The sequence below is a fragment of the Canis lupus genome, chromosome 12 (genome assembly GCF_003254725.2).
Source record: "Canis lupus dingo isolate Sandy chromosome 12, ASM325472v2, whole genome shotgun sequence".
Taxonomy (NCBI): Eukaryota; Metazoa; Chordata; class Mammalia; order Carnivora; family Canidae; genus Canis; species Canis lupus.
Window position 1 is genome coordinate 33,555,444 of NC_064254.1, and position 20,860 is coordinate 33,576,303.

Here is a 20,860-nt window from a genome sequence, read left to right on the forward strand (position 1 = left end):
CATAGGCAGCCCACATGACACCTTTGTGCAAACTAGAAGCTTCCCTTTTCCCAGGGCACACACCTATGCAGGGGCCTGTGGCTTGGCCATTAAAGCACAGGCTGATTTCAACTCCACTCGCCCTCTCAGCTGGGGGTGTCCTTGGGCATAACCTATATAACTGCATTTGATGGGCCTGTTGTAATGACAATTTCAACACCAAAGGTTTTTTTTTTTCCCCCTCAACACCAAAGCTTTGTCTTTTATCTGCTATAGAACAGGGTCGTGATCAGTTAACCAATGGTTAAAATAATGATTATCAATCGGGTTTTTTTATGAAAGAAAAATTATATACTTGGGAAATATTTTCAAATATAATTCACATGAAAAGTCTTATTAATAAAGAGTAAAAATAACTAGAAGCTTCTATTTGCCAGGCATTCCAATTTCACTTAATTTCCCACCTGACTCCAGAAAGAAGATTAAAGGGCATGAAACATTTCAGGTAATAAAGATCTCACCGTATTAGTCTTCCACAAATTTGGAATTATTTTTATAATCTATTACTTTCTCAGTAAATTAATCTCCATTACCTTGTGCTCATACTAACTTATATGATTTTTAAAAAGTCTTACTAAGGCATAACTAATTGGAGGAAAGAGTTAATAGTTCTGAGACTGCTAAGAGACTTGCTTAGTAGGCTGGCCCTTGGCTGGCATCTGGGAACCTGGCTTTTGAAACAGTCTCTATACTGATAAAGTTGTTTTGCCTCCCTGGGGGCACTGAACACCTGTTTTCCTTTTGGGAATCCGAAATATTAGAGGGCAGGAGGTGCCTATGTGATCAGCCTCCATAAAACATTCTGAATGCTCAATGTTACATGCGCTTCCCAGGGCATAAATATTGCACATCTGTAGTTACAGTTTTGCTGTCAGAGAGAAGATGTGCTTGTGTGATCCCTCAGGGGAGGGGAAAAACACAGAAAATCTGCACATGGATTCTTCAGACCCTTCTTCCTGGTGTCTTTTTCCCCTCACTGGTCTGGCTATGTATCCTTTCTGTGTCACTATAATAAATCTAAGCCACAAGTACGACTATACGCTGGGTGCTAAGTGTCCTAGTAAATCACAAAATGTGTGGCTGATCTTAGGGGAGCCCTGAAAGAATAAAATGTAACTTTTAAAGTGTAAAATTTGATACATTTTGATACATGCACATAGCCATGAAACCATCACAATGATGAACAGATTCATCATCCCCTAAAGTTCCCTTGTGCTCATTTTTTAATCCCTCTCTCCCATCACTCTCCCCTCTCCACATCCCCAATCCCCCTATCTTCTCATCCCCTATACCACGGAACTCCTGGTCTATGCATTAGTTTGCATTTCATAGAATCGCATATAAATGGAATCATACGGTGTATACACGTATTTTCATTTGGCTTTTACTCTGTACAACCATAAAGATTCATCCATGCTATAATGTTGTGTTATCAATAGTTAATTCCTTCAACTTACCAAAGAATATTTTTTTGTATGGATGTGCCACAGATTGTTCTTGTTTTTATCTATTTGCCTGTTGACAGACATTTGGGCTGTGGCAAACTTCTAGCTATTATAGATGAAGCTGCTGTGAACATCTGTGTACATATGAACTTCACTTTTTTTGGGGATAGATATCTAATGGAATAGCTGGATCACATGGTATGTATATATTTAACTTTTAAAGAAACTGCTAAATTATTTTTCAAAGTGGTTGCACCATTTTACATTCTGACTAGCAGTGTATGAGAGTCTCAGTTACTCCACATCCTTATCAACATGTGTTGTGGTCAGTGTTTAATTTTAGCCATTCTAATAGACATTAGGAGTTTCTTGTGCTTTTAATTTGCATTTTTCTAGTGACTAACGATGTTGATGTTGACTATCTTTTCAGGTGCTTATTTGCCATCCATAATCTCTCCTTCATTGAAATACTGTTCAAATTTTTGCCTATTTTAAAAACTATTTTCTTACTATTGAGTTTGGAGAGTTATTTATATATTCTGCATAAAAACTCCTCAGATGATTTATGATTTGTAAGTTTTTATGATTTAATATCTATAATAAATGTTTTATATTTATGACTTATATTTTATCCCATTCTGTGGCTTATAATGTTCATTCTCATAATAATGTATTTTGAAAAATAGAACTTTTAATGTTGATAAAGTCCATCCAATTCATCAATTTGTTCTTTCGTGGATCATGCTCTTGATGTTGTATCTAAAATCTCTGCCTAACTCAGGGGCATCTGGGTGGCTCAGCTGGTTAAGTGACTGTCTTGCTTTCAGCTCAGGTCATGATCTCAGAGTCTTGGGATTGAGGCTCCCCACCCCTACCCCTGGCAGGCTCTGCGCTCAGCATGGAGTCTGCTGGAGGTTTATCTCCCTTTCCCTCTGCTCCTCTCCTTTCTTGTGCACATGCTCTAAAATAAATAAATCTCAAAAAATAAAATCTTTGCCTAACTCAAAGTTATGAGTTTTCTCCTCTACAAGTATTACAGTTGTAGGTTTTACATTCAGGTTATGGTCTATTTTGATTTGTGAGTATGGTATGAGAGACTAACTGTGCCACCCAAGCACCCCTGAAGTTATTTTCTTTATCCTTCCTTCCTGCATTTGGATATCCAATTGTTCCAGCCACAATATGTCAATGGACATTCAGAACAACTGAACTGTCTTTAACGCTTTGTCAAAAATCAGTTGCCATGTATGGGGGGATTTATTTATGGATATTCTCCTCTAACCTGCTGGTCTAGTTGGTGATCTTAGTGCTAACACCCTGTCCTGATTTACTGTAGCTTTGTAACAACTCTGGTCGTCACACAGCATTTGTTCTTCTTCATCGAAGTTGTTTTAACTGTTTTAACTCCTTTTTTTCTTTCCATATGAGCTTCAGAGACACTTTTTCCATTCGGGCAAATTTTGACTGGGATTGCATTAAATCTATATGTCAATTTGGTGAGAACTGATACTTAACAAAATCAAGTCTTCAAACCCACAAACATGATTCAGATTTTTAATTTTCCTCAGCAATGTTTTTGCAATTTAATTCTTGAATCAATATTAACATTTAATGTTTTGTGTCCTAGGTCTTCTCCATTGGTGAGGGGAAAAAAAAACCCCAGAAAATTTACTAAAATTTCCACAGAAATAGAGCCCTCTCCCCAACTCACACCATCTTCAAACTCCTGTTCCCTCCCATGCTGCAGAAAATGTAAGCATTTCTATTTTTTTTGTCTTATGTATCAAACATGCCAAAACTATGAAGAAACTAAAATCTAATACATGTATTTTTCTTAAATTGACACATGGCCTTATATCTATCTATAAGGCACTAAAAATAGTACTGTTCTTGATATTTTCGTAAAATATCTATGATTTTTCAGCTTGTAAATTGCTTTTGCCCAGAGCACTAACTTTCTAAATCTGCTAAACACCGGTCAACAGAACCCACCTCAGCCTTGTGTGTCCTCTTGAAAATGCCTAGGTTGTGCCCTGCATACACATCAGGGGCCAGAAAATTCTTGATAAACACCAGGTAGTAAGTGAAACATGGACCACGTGTAATAAGCAGTGTGTGCCTGTGCAGCACAAGGGATAAGCTCACAATCAGGAGAAGCAGACAGACCATAAACAAACAGAAGTTAAAAATGCTTTTGAAATAGGAATGGAGAAATCATTAAGGAGAATAATAAACCACAACTGTGAGACCACGAGAGTAAGGGAATTAAACATAGCTGAGCACGTCTTGTGGCAGCCTTTTCACTTAAGCTGAGCCATGAAAGACATGTAGGATTTGGCCCACAGACTTCAGAATAGCCTCAGGTTCTAGGTAACGAGATGAATCAAGAAGCAAAACTTCACATTTCTGTGCCAGTTTCTTGCTCGAAAATGCAGGTTTTGCTGAACACATTCCAAATTTCTAAGAACAGCTCAGAGCTAACACTTACTTGCATTTTGTTTTTACCCCCAGAGAACTGGGTGTTAAAAGGTGAAGGAAGGAGTAATTATTTGAACGCAGGTGAGATGGCAGGATTATGTTTCCAAGTGTGCTAAATTAAAAAAAAAAAGTGTTATTTAAATAGTTTAATACTTTGGAAAGATCCAGATGCCCCTGCCATGTGCGCACGGCTCTGAGAGTCAACGTGGAATGCTTCATCAGAGTTAGACACACAGCCCCTCGGTACACCACCACTATACTACATAGAATGTGTCAGACATTTCAAAGGAAAATAGCACAGCTATTTACAGAACTTCTTCATTTCACCCTTGGGAGCTATCCTTTGTTCTGTGTCCTTTTCACTCAATCTATGCTCTTTAAGGATTCCTTGGCAGCCACCTTCTTTTCTGAGAAAGGGCGGGGGAGGGGGAACAAAACAATGACTGCTACTATTAAAAGTAAAAGCACTTTCATATAACTAAAATACTCTCAGTATTTAAAAGTTTTGTCACATTCTTAACACAAAATAGTAGTTACATAACAGGCACAACTTCAAGTGCCTGGTGTGAGCTCCAATCTAAAACAGAGCACTAAAGCACGACATATTAAGATAAAGATGAAGCAATTCACATATTTATAACAGTTACAATATTACAATATTACAAATAGATCCCCAAAGCATTCTCTTCCTATTTATTCAATGCCAAAGTCATAATCTGTCATTTATTCCTCCCATCATGACCCCAATTAAATAGACAGGACTTGGAGAACAATGTTAACCAGGCAAAATCATGGGCAGAGTAATTTCCATAAACCCAATGGCTACAAAGGACACAAAAGAAACATCTGGTATATCTCCACACTCCTCCTAAATGCCATTTAAACTATCCTAAGGCAGGGGTGCGTAGGTGGCTCAGTTGGTTAAGCATCTGACTCCTGGTCTCAGCTCAAATCTTGAACTCAGGGCTCTCCATCGCTGTGGAGCCTATTTAAAAAAACAAACAAACAAACTATCTCAAGGCAGGTGGTGGTTATCTTCATCTCCTCCAGGAAAGGAGGAAGATAACTACTTCCCACACTGGAGGCTGGTGACCCTTACCAACAATCAGCCTCTGGTTTCTTTTAGCCAACTATTGTTTTCCTGCAGCTTTAAGATGCATCCTTTTGGTCCCTCCTTGGGGGATAACTAACAGCCAGCTCCAGGGACTGAATACTTCAGAAGATCACACATAGATGATCATCAGAATGCCCTTAGAGTAAAACAGAAAAAGTTTAACAAATGCCTTTGGCTTCCTTTAAGACATACCACTAAGGTGAAATCTTGCCTTATTTTTTTCCAAAGGGAACTGAATAAAGTTCTTGATCTTCTGAATGTAAAACGCTATAGGCAACCTCAAGGAGAATTACAATAAAGAATGGCACTCTGTATCTTGCTTTTTTAACTAACAGTTTCAGCGGGAAAGAAAAACACCCTAAATCCAGTGAACTGAAGACACAAAGGAAAGAGCCGGACAAATATAAGGAAGGAATACAGAAATGATGACCTGGAGCCGAGGGTCGTTTTCCAATTTCAATAAACATCTGATATTTTCCAACACAGAAACTATATTACATAATCCAACATACCCATAAAATTCTTTGGGAACAAGTTTGAAAATTAAAGTCCTATCTATCTGCACTTTCTCTTTCTTGCAATCTGCCCTCTGATGATTTTAGCATCCATTTCCTTCAACTAATTGGTACTTGGCTCAATGCTATTCATTCCAGTGGTCTTCACATATCTTTATATTGCCTTGAATCTTTTTTTGCCTATTTCCACAGCATGAACTTTTGAGGTGCATAAAGTAGCTAAGAATTCTGGAAAGCAGGAATGTTCCTAATGTTATATTCTAAACTCATCTCCTATGTCATTGGGTAGAAGATCACATCTAAGACTTCTTCCATACCTGCTGTATTTTCTCACTAAACACCTATCACATAATATGTGTCTGGTCCTGGGGTAGGCCCTGAGCAAGGCTGACAAGGTCCTTGCCTACCAAGCCAACATTCCAAGAAAGAAAAAGCAATAACACATCAAATTGCAAAATTACTTAATTTCTATGCTAATAAGGGCTGTAAAGACAATGCTACAGGAACATGTTGCAGAGGATCTGACATGATCTGTGATCTGCTGAGGTTTCCTTGAGGACATCAGCCTGAGCTAAGCCTAAAGCCTGAAGCATCAACCAATGTGGACAGGAAAACCAAAAATATTCCAGGAAGAAAAGAATTTGGGTGCCCCTGACAGGAATATTTCCCTGCATTCCTTAATAATAATAATAATAATAATAATAATAATAATAATAAATAGTAATGATAATAAAGATCTATTGTGGACAATGGATGCTAGGAGTCAAATTTCTCACTGTTGGAGTAAGAATTTACAGATAAGAAGGCTAGAATGATCCATGTGGTTATGGATAAGAGCTGGAGACATCAATATGAATTTGTACTTAGCTGAACACTGACATGGTTGTCCAGATACATGTGTGTACGTGGGTTAGTACCACCACACATATATTTCCTTGCTCTATCAGTGACAGGGCCCAGAAACAATGACACTCCAGTGGCAACGAGCCCACTTAGTGCCCAGATCTTGGTTTCTAATATCATACTTTAATAGAAGGAACTGGAGCCACTTGCAGAAAGAAGTACCTGATTCTAGGTCTGGGGCAGAAAATATACAAGACCTATTCCAAGGTATCTTTAGAGCCAGAAAGTAAGGAACTGCTCAAAAATGAAAACAAATAAAAGCTGCACATTGAAGGGGGCATGTAAAAGACACACAGGAGTCAATTGAAAATTCCAATTGGCCAATGCTGGTCAAATTGTGAGCAATGAATTAAAGAGTATTAGATTACATCCTAAAGTGTAAAGTAAATACTAACTACTAATATAACCTGAAACATATAAATGATTAAACAAATAAGTAAATGGACAATAGACAAATCTCCCATTAAGAGGTGTTTTGAAAAATTTACATAGATAATCCCCCAACAAGGAGGTGGAACGGATTCCTTAGGTATGAGCTGCACACAGTAACTTCCTTCCAAAAGAACAGCTTGGAAGGAAGTTTGGAGGGGGGAATGTGCTATACAGTAAAGATATCTGATGAGACTACCTCAGCTGAATGAACAAAGTTAACATCAACCGTGATAAATCATGTCGACAGTACATATTCTTCTTATGATGTACTGAGCAAGACGACCTCTGTGGTCTTTCCTAACACCATTCTCCAATAAAAGGGACTGGGGGCTCCTTGGAGAAATGGCAGATTCTAGGAGTGGGGCAGACTACAAGAGGTGAGCCTGAAGCATCTTATAGTACCAGAAAGTAAGGAAGTGTTAAAAAACAAAAACCTCAAGCAATCCTACATTGATGGAAGTATGTCAAAAGAATACAGCCAGCTGAAAGAGCTCCCAATGACCAGAACAACTTGAGTTATAAAATAATGTTGATTCTTGGTACCCTTAACAGGATGTTATGAACTTAGCACTTTACCACTGTGATCTTCTTCCTGAAAACCTATAACCCCACAATCTACTCATGAGAAAAAAAAACCCATCAAATTCCAATAGAGAGGCATGCTATAATACATCTAACCAGTGCTCAAAACCGTCAAGGTCATCAATAACAATGAAAATCTGAGAAACTGTCACAGCCAAGAAGAACTTCAAAAGACATGATAACCAGATGTAATGTGGTATCTACGATGGGATCCTGAAAAAGAAAGAGGCCATTCACGTACAGATCAAGAACATGTGTATAAAGAATATACTTTAGTTAATACTGGTTCATTAACTTTAATACATGCATTACACTAATGTAAAATGTTAATAAAAGAGGAAACTGGGTATGGAGTATAGGGGAACTTTCTAGTATCTCCTCAGTTTTTCCATAAATCAAAAACTTTTCTCTTTTTTGGAGAGAGGCAAGATGGAAGAGTAAGAGATGGGGGAAGATCCTGAGCTCACCACCTCCCAGGAACAAACCAAGGCAACTACATATAGTGCAACTCACTCTGAAAATGACCTGAAGACTAGGAGAACAGACCTTCCACAGCTAAAGTCATAAGGAGAAGGCCACATTGCATAGGGTAGGAGAGGCAGACATGCAGCTAGAAGCCAAACCTCCAGTACGATTACCCATAAGGAAGGACATCATAAACATGCAATAGCAAAGGGATCAAGCTGCACACCAGGAATGCCCAGCCCTGAGGATTTGCACTGGGAAGATAAGTCACCATAATGTCTGGCTTTAAAAAAAATCAGCAGGACTGAACTCCAGGAGAGCAGAGGGGCTATAGGAAACCAACTCTGCTTTAAAGAGCCAGCACACTGTATCATTCTGCATGAGACCCAGCACAGAAGTAGCAGTTTGAAAAGTACCTGGGTTACACATGAAGATTTACTAATTTTTAGTACCTATGCCACAGAGCCAGGGATCTGCAGGAACTTTCTCCAGGGACTGAAGTGCTGGTGGGCACCAGTTTTTTTGGTCTCCTTTAGCCCACATAACCAAGTTCCCCTGTCCTGGCACTCCCCCCTTCAGAACTCTTCCCCAATCTTCCTACCCAGGCAGATACCCCTCAAAATGAATCCCACCCCACCACAGACAGCAAGCACCCTCACACCCCTTTGGTGTGTCCCCAAAGGACCTACTTCCCAGAATGGGGAGTAGCTAACCCCAAGCAACAGCACTCTCAATATCTGCAGCTGGGGCTCTCAGCTAGCTGTGCCACAGGAAAGTTATGGCCACCAGTGCACCCACAGCAGTTGTGGCTGATCACTGCAGAGAGCAAGGCTGAGGACAGCAGCTTCCACCAATGCACATGCAGAAGCTGCAACAGGGCTTCTCAGCACACATATAGGGGACAAGCAGTACCCACCAGTGCACCAGTGCAACACTCATGGCTCAGCCACAATAGTGGGGTACAAGCAGCCCACTGGAGGAGATACCACTGGGGCATCTGGTTCTGGTGACTGGGGGAATTGCAATATGAGGCACCGTATTTTCAAGAACAGGAATGTAGCTAACTTACCTAACACACAAACACACAGAGAAAAATCCAACAAAATGAAGAGACAGAGAACTAGGTTCTAAATGAAAGATGAAGACAAATCACAGAAAAAGAGCTAAACTAAATGAAGAAAAGCAATCTACTTGATAAAAGAGTTCAAAGTAATAGTCATAAAAATACTTACTGGACTGGAAGGGAAAACGGATGAAATCAACGAAAACTTTAAAAAAGAGAAAAATGTTTTAAAGTCAGAGATAAAGAACATATATCTAAAATAAAAAATACACTAGACAGAATCAACAGCAGATTAGAGAATGCAGAAAAATATATCAGCAATCTGAAAGGGCAGTGAAAAGCAAAAAAAAAAAAAACTGAATAGCAAAAAATTTTTTAAATGAGGACAGGTTAAGGGATCTCTGGGACAATATCAAACATAATAATATCTGTATTACATGAGTGCCAGAATAAAAGAAGTAAAAAAGGAAGAAATTTATTTGAATAAATAATTGAAAACTTCCTAATTTGAGGAAGGAGACAGACATCCAGATCCAAGAAGCAGAGAGAGCCCCAAACAAGATGAACCCAAGGAGGTATACACCAAGACACATAATATCTAAAATGGCAAAAAGTAATGATAGAGACTCTAAAAAGCAGCAAGAGAAAAGCAAAAGTCCTATATAAAGGAAAGCCCATAGGGCTATCAGCCAATTTTTCAGCAGAAACTTTGCAGGTCAGAAGGGGTAGCAGGATATATTCTAAGTGCTGAAAGGGAAAAAAACAACAACCAGGACTACTTTACATCCTGTAGGATTATCATTTAGAACTGAAGAAGAGTTTCCCAAACAAACGTTTAAAAAGTTTATCAACACTAAACTGGTCTTACAAGAAATATTAAAAGGGCTTCTTAAAATGGGAAAGAAAAGGCCATAACTAGAATTAAATTATAAAAGGAAGGAAATTGATATAGAGAACTGATGCTTACCAGAGGAGAGGTGGTTGGAAGGATGAGTTAAATAAGTGATGGGAATTAGGTAGTACACTTGTTATGATAAGCACTGGGTGATGTATGAAAGTGCTGATTCACTCTATTGTACACTTGAAATTAGTAAAACTGTGTGTTAACTATAATTAAAATATTTCTTTTTAAAGTAAGATAACTGGTAAAAGCAAAGACAGTAAAAGTAGAAACTCAATCACTTACAAAGCTAGTATTAAGGTCAAAACACAGAAGTGCTATAATGAATTATATCTATAAAAAACTGTCAATGGATATACATACAAATAGGCATAAAATATGGCATCTCATATACAAAATGAAGAGAGGAGAATGAAAATGTAATACTTCTAAGAATGTGTTCAAACTTAAGCAATCATCAACTTAATATACACTGCTAAATATATAGAAGTTATATATAAACCTCATGGCAACCACAAACCAAAAACTTATAATAGATGCATAAAAATAAAGATAAAATAATTCAAACATAATGCGAAAGAAAGTCATCAATCACAAGGAAGGAGAATAGGAGAAGAAAGGAAAAGAGAAGAACTACCAAAAAAAAAAAAAATTAAGATAAATGAAAACAACAAAATGGCAATAAGTACATACCTATCAATAATTACTATAAATGTAAATGGCCTAAACACCCCAAAAGGGTGACTGAATTGATAACAAAACAGGACCCATCTATATGCTGCCTCTAAGGGACTCACTTCAGACCTAAACATAATACAGACTGAAAGCAAAAAAATGAGAAAAGATAATCCATGTAAATGGAAGCCAAAAAAAAAGCTGAGGTAGAATACTTAGACAAAACAGTCTTTAAAACAAAGCTATAACAAGAGGCATTACATAATGACAAAGGGATAATTCCAACAAGACACAATAATCATAAATAACTATATATCCAACATAGAAGTACATCAAAACGTAAACCAAATATTAACATATTTAGAAGAAATTGGCAGTAATACAATAATAGCAGGAAATGTTAACACCAAACTTGTATCAATCGATAGATCATCTAGACAGAAAATCAATAAGGAAACAGTGGCTCTGAATAACACATTAGACCAGATGGACTTAACAGATATATACAGAATATTCTATCCCAAAAGGGCAGAATATACATTCTTTTTAAATGCACATGTAACATTATTCAGGAGTGTTTACATGTTAGATCACAAAATAAGTCTCAATAAATTTAAGAAGACTGAAATTATATTATGCATCTTTTCCAACCACAATGGTATAAAACCAGAAATCAATTACAATAAAAGAACTAGAAGAAACACAAATGTAGCACTAAACAGCATGATACTAAACAACCAAGAGCTCAACAAAGAAATCATAGAGGAAAAAAAAAATACCCAGAACAAATGGAAACGGAAACACACTGGTTCAAAATCTTTGGAAAACAGCATAAGCAGTTCTAAGAGAAAATTTACGGCAATGCAGGCCTATCTTAAGAAAGAAATAAAATCTCAAATAAATATTCTAAACTTACAACTAAAGAAGCCAGAAAAAGAACAAAGCCCAAGTTTAGTAGAAGGAAAAAATAATAAAGATCAGAGGAGAAATAAATGAAATAGAGACTAAAAACAAAACAATAGAAAAGATCAATGAAACTAAGAGCTAGTTCTTTGAAAACAAAATAGATAAACCTTTAGACAGACTCAGGGAAAAAATACTCAAGTGAAATCAAAAAAGAAAGAAAAGAAATACATTCAAATATACTAAAGAAATACAAAGAATTATGAGACTACTACAAAAAATTATATGCTAACAAATTAAACCACCTAGAAGAAATGGGTAAATTTTTAGATACACACAAACTTCCATGACAGAATCAGGAATAGAAAATCTGAACAGGCCAATTACTAGTAACCAAATTTAATCAGTAATCAAAAAACTCCCAACAAACAAAAGTCCAAGACCAGATGGCTTCACAAGTGAATGCTACCAAACATTTAAAGACAACTTAATAGCCATCCTTCTCAAACTATTCCAGAAAACAGAAGAGGAAGGAATGTTTCCAAATTCATTCTATGAGATCAGCATTACCCTGGTACCGAAACCAGAAAAAGATACTACAAAAAAAGAAAATTATAGACCAGTATCTTTGATAAACATAGATGCAAAATCAACAAAATATTAGCAAACCAAATTTAAAAATACACTAAAAGTATCATTTACCACAATCAAGTGGGATTTATTCCAGGATGCAAGATAGTTCAATATATGCAAACTGATAAACATGATATGCCACATTAGCAAAATGAATAAAAGTCATACAGATGCAGAAAAACCATTTGACAAAATTCAATATCTCTTCATGACAAAAACTCAACAAAATGAGTATAGAAGAAACATACCTCAACATAATAAAGACCATACATTACAAACCCACACCTAACATCAAACTCAATGGTGAAAAGGTGAAAGCTTTTCCTCTAAGACCAGGAACAAGATAAGGATTCCCATTCTCAGCACTTTTATTGAGTATAGTACTTGAAGTCCTAACCACAGCAATCAGATGAATAAGAGGCATCTGAATTGGTAAGGGAAGAGTAAAATCATCACTACTTGTGGATAAAATGATACTATATAGAAAACCCTAAAGATTCCATCAAAAACAATGTTAGAAGAAATGTATTTAGTAAAGTTGCAGAATACAAAAATCAACAGATGGAAATCTGTTGCATTTTTTTATACACTAATAACAAACTAGAAAAAGAAATTAGGAAAATACCATCCCCAACTGCATCAAAAAGAATAAGATAACAGGGCACCTGGATGGGTCAGTTGGTTAAGCATCTGACTTCAGCTCAGGTCATGATGTTATGGTCCTAGGACTGAGCCCTGTATCAGGCTCCATGCAAAGTGGGGAGTCTGCTGCTCCTTCTCCCTCTGCCCCTCCCGCTGCTCATGCATGTGCTTTTTCTCAAATAATTTTTTTTAAAGAAGAATAACATATCTAGGAATAAATTTAACCAAAGAGGTACAAGACCTGTACTCTGAAAACTATGATATTGTTGAAATAAAAGATGACACAAACAAATGGAAAAATACACCATGTTCATGGACTGGAAGACCCATTAAAATGTCCATACTACCCAAAGTAATTCACAGATTCAGTGGGATCCCTATTAAAATATCAACAGTATTTTTCACAGAACTAGAAAAGATAATCCTAAAATTTGTATAGAACCACAAAAGACAGCCAAATAGCCAAAGCAATCTTAAGAAAGAAGAACAAAGTTGGAAGTATCAGAATCCCAGATTTTAAACTATGCTACAATTGTGCAGTAATCAAAACAGTATGGCATTAGCACAAAAACAGATATACAGATCAATGGAATAAAGAGCCCAGAAATAAACCCACACTTACATGGTCAATTAATCCATGACAAAGACAACAAGAATATATAATGAGGAAAAGACCATCTCTTCAATAAATAGTATTGGGATAACTGGACAGCTATATGCATAAGAATAAAACTAGACCACTTTCTTATACCATACATTAAAATAGTCAAAATGTATTAAAGACCTAAATGTGAGACTTGAAACCATAAAACTGCTAAAAAGAAAACATAGGCAGCAATCTAGTAGCCATCACACTTCTAACATTTTTCTGGCTATGTCCACCAAAGTGAGGGAATAAAAAATAAAAATAAGCAATGGGAACTACATCAAACTAAAAGAATTTTGCACAGCAAAAAAGAAACCATAGACAAAATGGAAAGGAAAATGAGTAAATGGGCGAAGATACTTGCAAATTATATATCCAATAAGGGGTTAATATACATAACATATAAAGAAGTCATACAACTCAACAACAAAAACAATCTGACTTAAAAATGGCCAAAGGACCTGAATGGACAGTTTTCCAAAGACATATATAGATGACAAATAGACACCTGAAAAGATGCTCAACGTCACTCATCATGAGGGAAATGCAAATCAAAACCAGGATGATATCACCTCACACTCATCAGAATGGCTCGTATCAAAAAGATAATAAAAAAACAGTATTTGTGAGAATGTGGGGAAAAGGGAACTTTGTGCACCACTCGTGAGAATGTAAAGGGTGCAGCCAGCATGGAAAACAGCATGGAGGTTCCTCAAAAAACCAAAAATAGAAGTACCATACAATCCAGTAATTCTACGTCCATATTTACCTGAAGAAAATACAAAGACTACTTAGAAAATATATATGTACCATGTTTACTGCAGAATTATAACAGCCAAGATATGGAAGCAATCCAAGCGTCCATCAATAGATGAATGGATAGTGACAACATGGATGGACCTAACAGGTAATATGCTAAGTGAGAGAAGTCTGAAAAAGACAAACACCTTAGGATTTCCCTTATATGTGGAATCTAAAAACCAATCAACCAAATAAAAAATAGACACAGACTCATAAATACAGAGAAAAAAAAAACTAGTAGTTTCCAGAGGGAAAGGGAATAGGGAGATAGGTGAAATAGATGATGAGGATTAAGAGATACAAACTCCCAGTTATAAAATAAGTCAGTCACAGAGATGAAATATACAGCATAGGGAATACAGCCAGTAATACTGTATTAACATTATATGGTAACAGATGGTAACTACACTTATTATGGTGAGCATTTTATGTTTAGACCTGTTGAATCATTATGCTGTACACCTGAAACTAATGTATGCCAACTCTAGTTCAATTAAAAACAAAAAATCTAAGAATATAGTCCATTAATTTAAAAAAAAAAGTATTTCAGAAGTTTCTAAGAATCTTTTTCTCCACTCACTGCTATCAGGTATAATGCAGACTTATTCTTGAGCTTAGGAGTCAATTTTTCTCTCATTTTTTTGTGCTCTTGTTTGTCATGCAGACCAGAGGAGCTTGGGGCAAATGTGGTCCTCAGGAAAGTTTGGTTTGGCCTACACAGAGATGGGTTTTAAATTGAGACATGTTAAAATCCAAAGACTTCTGGCCTCTGAAAATTCGCCAAGCTGGGCTAGCATTACCTACAGCAACAGTGGCACTGAGAGTCTATGTCCCTTCCAGTAGTGCCAGCTCTCTCCTGTTGTCCATGGTCCCCCCACAGCCCCAAGGCTGAGTCTCAGTGTTAATCAACATTATTACTGACTGGTGCTGTCCCAGGAGATATTTGTATCTCCAAAGCAGGAAACTGAGAAACACACCAAATGGGCCATGCATTTCAAGAAATGAGAAATGTTGGAAATGTATGGAAATGAGAAATGTTCTTGTATATTTAGTATGCAAAGTATGTATATAAAAGACACGATTAAGAACATAGGAATGATAAATATATGAAAAAGGAACATAATTAAAATCCTTAATAAATGAAAATAAGTCAGGTTGTAGTTTTAGTCCTTTAAGTTTTAATACCAATTAAGTAACTGCTTACAGATGGCCAACTTAAGTATGCTACATACTTGAAAGTATATGAATTTGTGGTTCCTAGTATGAATTGTCTGGGAGGAGCTAGCTTGGGCTCTGCTTATTATAAAGCCATACTAACCAAACCAATGTGATATTAGTGTAAGGAGAGATATGTAAAAGACATAAAAGAGACCGAGTTCAGAAGAGTTCTTCCCACAGATGGTTGGCTAATTTTTTTTTTTTTTTACTAAGATGCCAAGGCAATTCCATGGGGGAAAAGACAATGTTTTTAACACATAATACTGGAAGAACTGGGCATCTATGGAGAATGAACAGGTGAACAGAACTTCAATCCCTCTGTCTCATAAATCCATAAAAACTAAAAATGGAATCACAAACCTAAATACAAAAGCTAAATTTATACAACTTCTAGAAGAAAACACAGGAGAAAATCTTTGAAGTCTTAGGCTAGGTAGAGATTCCTCAGTTGGTACCTAAAAATGCAAACTTCAAAACAAAATTCAGAGATTGAACTTAAAATTTTCTACTCTCCCAAAAGATACTGTTAACATTTTTTTTAAAGCAAGTCACAGACTGGAACATCCCAGTACATATCCCTGACAAAGAGCTTATATTCAGAATACACAAAATTCTTAGAGCTAAAAAAAAAAAAAAAAAAAAAAAAAAAAGTCTAAAGGATGAATAGCATTAACCACTGCTAATATTGAACTATTAAAAAAGCAGGCCAAATGATTTGAACAGACATCTCATCAAAGACAAATGGACAATTACCACATGAAAAGATGTTCTATATCATCAGTCATTAAAAACCAAAATAAGAAAATTAAAACCAGCAATTAAAATGATAAGATATCATTGTACACCCACCAGAATGGCTAAAATTAAAAGTCTGACAATACCAAATGATGATGAAGATGTGGAGTAACTGGATCTCTTATTCCTGATGGGAGGATAAAATGGTACAACCACTTTGGAAACAAATGTGGCAGTTTCTTTCAAAGTTGAAAAAATATGCCTATCATATGATCCAGCAATTCCATTTCTAGGTATTTATCCAAGAGAAAGGAAAGCATCCATCCATATAAAAACCTGTACCTGAATGTTCACAGCAGCTTAACTCATTTTAGCCATAATCTGGAAACAGGCCAAACATACATCAACTTATAAACAGATAAACAATTTGTGATACACCCATTCAATAGATTACTACTCAGCAATAAAAAGTAATGAACTATTGATATTCATAACATGGGTGAATCTCTGAAACATAATGCTGAATGAAAAAAAAGGCTACATACTATACTAATTATATGAAATTCTAGAACAGGCAAACTGATCTATAAGGATAAAAAGCAGATTGCAGGCCATGATGAAAACTGACTATGAATGGTCATAAGGTGACAGTTACAAGGGTGTATGTGTTTGCTAAAGAACAGCAGACTCTATACTTAAAATGAGTACATTTTATCATAGGTAAGTTATACTTCAGAAATACAACAAAAAAAGTACTTAGAAGGTTTTGACCTGAATTCATGACTAAAAAGCCTAGAATAATATCAACACCCCAACAGCAATAAATATATCTAATACCCTGATCTTAGTTTGTAAACACCATTCTCCACTAAAAGGAATCAGGGCTCTTAGAAAAGTGGCTGATCCAGGGCTGGCACAAGGAAAGTAGGAGTCTAGAATGCTGCCAGAAAAACAAAGATGGGCTCAAAGACAATGAAGGACATGCAGAATGAAGACAGAAGCCAGTCTGAAGGGTTGCTGGACAATGTGGGAACAATTTAAGCATCAGGAAGAACAACTCTGATGGATTAAATAAACAGTGGCGAGAGGGTGGGTGGGGGAAAGGAATCGACAGGTCTAAGGTTACAGGTTGGGGTGTATGTGTGAGAGAGAAGCTGCTCTTTAAGAAGGACACCAACTAACAGAGGAGGAAAAGACTGGCACAATAAGAAGATAACCACTTCATACCCTCAATGTACGAATTCAAGCAAGAACATTCACTGGATATTAGAACTCTTGGGTAAAAGCTAGGTAAAAAGACATTCAGCTACCTCAGAGTATCAACCTATGGCTTGCCTAGTAAACACAAAAGAAAAATGTGCCTTCACAATGGAGAGATTTGGCAGTTACTACCTTGACCCAGTGGTCAAGCGTGGTGTCACCACCCGTAAGATGACCTAACAGTACGTCCCACCCAATGGAAGCAGGAGAGGAGAACAAGATCATCAATGTGGTATTCTTGCTAAAGGGGTTTGGCCTGAATGTATTTATGAGGAAACAGATGACTGGCAGATGACAATCAAATGCAGCTTACTGCATGTGTGGACTTCATTTGTAAGTATGTATGAGAGAGAAGCTGTCCTAGTCAAACCTATGATCCTAGTCAAACCTATGAACTATTTAAATTTCTACTTTCCTCAAAGCTTCTAGGAAAGTAGGTATTCTTGCAGCAAAGAACCCTAGCTTAAGAGTAAAATACTATGGTGACAATATCAGACAAGAAAAAAGGTTGCTACTTTGGAGGTCCCCCCACCCCACAAGAGCACATTCTCTCTTCAGCCATCAATGTTAAAATATATCCCTTCTAAAAATTTCAAATTTCATCTACTGTCCCTTGTATAGATCTATACACCTTAGTAAAATTTAGTAAGATTTGATGTTTATTGAAAATATGAACATAATTGCCAATGACCATGTGAATCTTCATTTGGGTATCAAAAGGTAAAACTTTACAAAATATCAAACATAGATCTGCAGAAAACTTCTGCAGTTCTTCAGTACTGTAAGCTGTTGTCCCCTTTAAAAATGTTATCCTTTTGCTACACATTCCCCAAACTGTTTCAAGAGTCCTGAGTTCTTTAATGGTAGGGAGTATTGTTACCCATCCCTGTGGCAGCAGTACTCAGCATGTGAAAGGAAGTGTCTATCCAAGGGTAGATTTTACTTCATATGGGTATTTAGAGCTCTAACCAACATCTCTGATGGCTGGTCTCATTTTTGCACTAGCCTTTTCATGCAACTGACAGACTCATATGCAAAGAAGCTAATTCACATTTCAAAAAAAGTTATAAATACTGTGGACTTGAAAGTATTAAAAAAATCAATATGGTCTCAGAATATGTACTTTGCTGCTGCTGCTGTGTGTGTGTGTGTGTGTGTGTGTGTGTGTGTGTGTGTGTGTAGAGATGGGATACTGGGAGCAACTGGATTCAACTCCTTTTTCATTACATAAGAGGTAGCAGAGTTCACTACAAGAATGGTAGCATTGGCCATGCTCAATTTGTTTTCCTGAATAAGTACTGATCCTAAAGATTTTTGCTATAGTTTGCCCAAAACTAGAAGTATGTGAGAAAGTCCCAATTTCTTAATTTCTGTTTATTAATTTCTCTGTATGGAAACCATCTACCCATCTCCCATTATTCTCATGTAGAAAAGTTGTGCTGATGGTAGGCAGAGGTTTCTTAAAAGATGTTGGTTATTGGTCATCCAGTTTTAGCATTAAGTATGTTCTGGGACATACAAGCGCATGCGCACACACACACACACAGCACTCTTTTAAGGCAAGTTTTGAAAAAAACACATACTCTCATTTCTTTCCCAGGCATTAAGATGTAACCTCTCTTTTCACAGAAATGAAAAGTAATAAAATACTCTTTGTTTTATTACTTGTCAATCTTGTTGCTATGTCCCCTGTTCCACATAAGATCATTCTACTTGAAGGTTTCTTCCCCAGAATTTAATTAACATCTACTACAACTTCAAAAAAGGATGCAAGGCAATTTACAGAGATACACACATAAAAGAAAATTAAACAGAGATGACTGATAATCAGTAGCTTTCCTATATACCAGTAAATATCATGGAAAGTAGCATTACCACAGCAAGAACAAATATGGAATGTTAGGCATAAACTTACTGAGAACAGTGCAGGAACCATTTGAAGAAAATTTTAAAGCTTTATTAAGGAACAGAAATGATGTGAATGAGTGCAGAGAATGACTGTGGCAGATATTTGTTGGTTTTGTACTCCATATCCACTCTCCTTTTCTTTGATAGCTGAGCTTCCGTTTGATTCAGATGTAGACCTGCTGACATGACTGAAAATAGTGACTCTCTCCCATGCCAAGGGTAAATTCTCATTTGTCAGTGATCAGTTTGAGTACTGGCAGTTCTGATCATCAGAGGAACTGTGCTTAGCTGCTTCTAAGAAGGTTCCCTCACTCCTAAGGGGCTCCTGAATTTCCTTTCCATCTCTGCACATAGTCATGTTTAGATGTGATGGTGGGAACTGTAGTGGCCAGTCTGCAACCAGGAGAAGACAAAACTGACATTCTGAGGATGGCAGTGAGGACAGAGATGGAACACTCTGGACCACTGATGATATAATCAGTTGCTCAGATAACCCTGAAGTCTGCTTTACGTCTGGACTTCCTAATGAGAGTGTGGCTCCATAATCACTACAGCCTGGCCCCCTCCTAGGCTTACAGGAAGACTCCATGTCTCAGCATTCCTTGCAGTTAGGAGGGAGTCATATGGCAGATTCAGTCATATGGCTTGTTTAATACAAGCAGAAATCATGTAAGTCAGACCCAAGTCTGGTCCTTAGAAATAATCTATGTGAATGAATTCTACCAGACATTTAAAAAAGAGTTATCACCTGTTCTGGAATATTACTCAGCCATTTGAAATGACAAATACCCACTATTTGCTTCAACATGGATGGAACTGGAGGGTATTACGCTGAGTGAAATGAGTCAATTGGAGAAGGACAAACATTATATGTTCTCATTCATTTGGGGAATATAAATAATAGTGAAAGGGAATAGAAGGGAAGGGAGAAGAAATGGGTAGGAAATATCAGAAAGGGAGACAGAACATAAAGACTCCTAACTCTGGGAAATGAACTAGGGGTGGTGGAAGGGGAGGAGGGCGGGGGGTGGGGGTGAATGGGTGACAGACACTGAGGGGGGCACTTGACAGGATGAGCACTGGGTGTTATTCTGTATGTTGGCAAATTGAACACCAATAAAAAATAAATTTATTATTGGGGCAGCCCCGGTGGCGCAGCGGTTTAGCGCCACCTGCAGCCTGGGGCGTGATCCTGGAGACCGGGGATCGAGTCCCACATCGGGCTCCCTGCATGGAGCCTGCTTCTCCCTCTGCCTGTGTCTCTGCCTCTCTCTCTGTGTGTCTCTATGAATGAATGACTAAATAAATAAATAAATAAATAAATAAGTAAATTTATTATTAAAAAAAAAAGTTATCACCTGTTCTCAAACTATTCCAAAAATTAAAGGAAAGAAAGCTAGAAAGCTAGGAGGCTAGCATTACCGTGATATCAAAACTAGACAAAGACACTAAAAAATTACAGGCCAATATTCCTGATGAACATAGATGCAAAAATCCACAAC

The 20,860-nt window shown here is 37.0% G+C and overlaps 1 protein-coding gene across 1 annotated transcript in view; it reads right to left on the minus strand.

Moving 5' to 3' along the window:
- The window catches only part of B3GAT2 (beta-1,3-glucuronyltransferase 2), an 80,292-nt gene that overhangs the window by 27,171 nt on the left and 32,261 nt on the right, over window positions 1–20,860 (minus strand). The gene's annotated exons all lie outside the window — the stretch shown is intronic.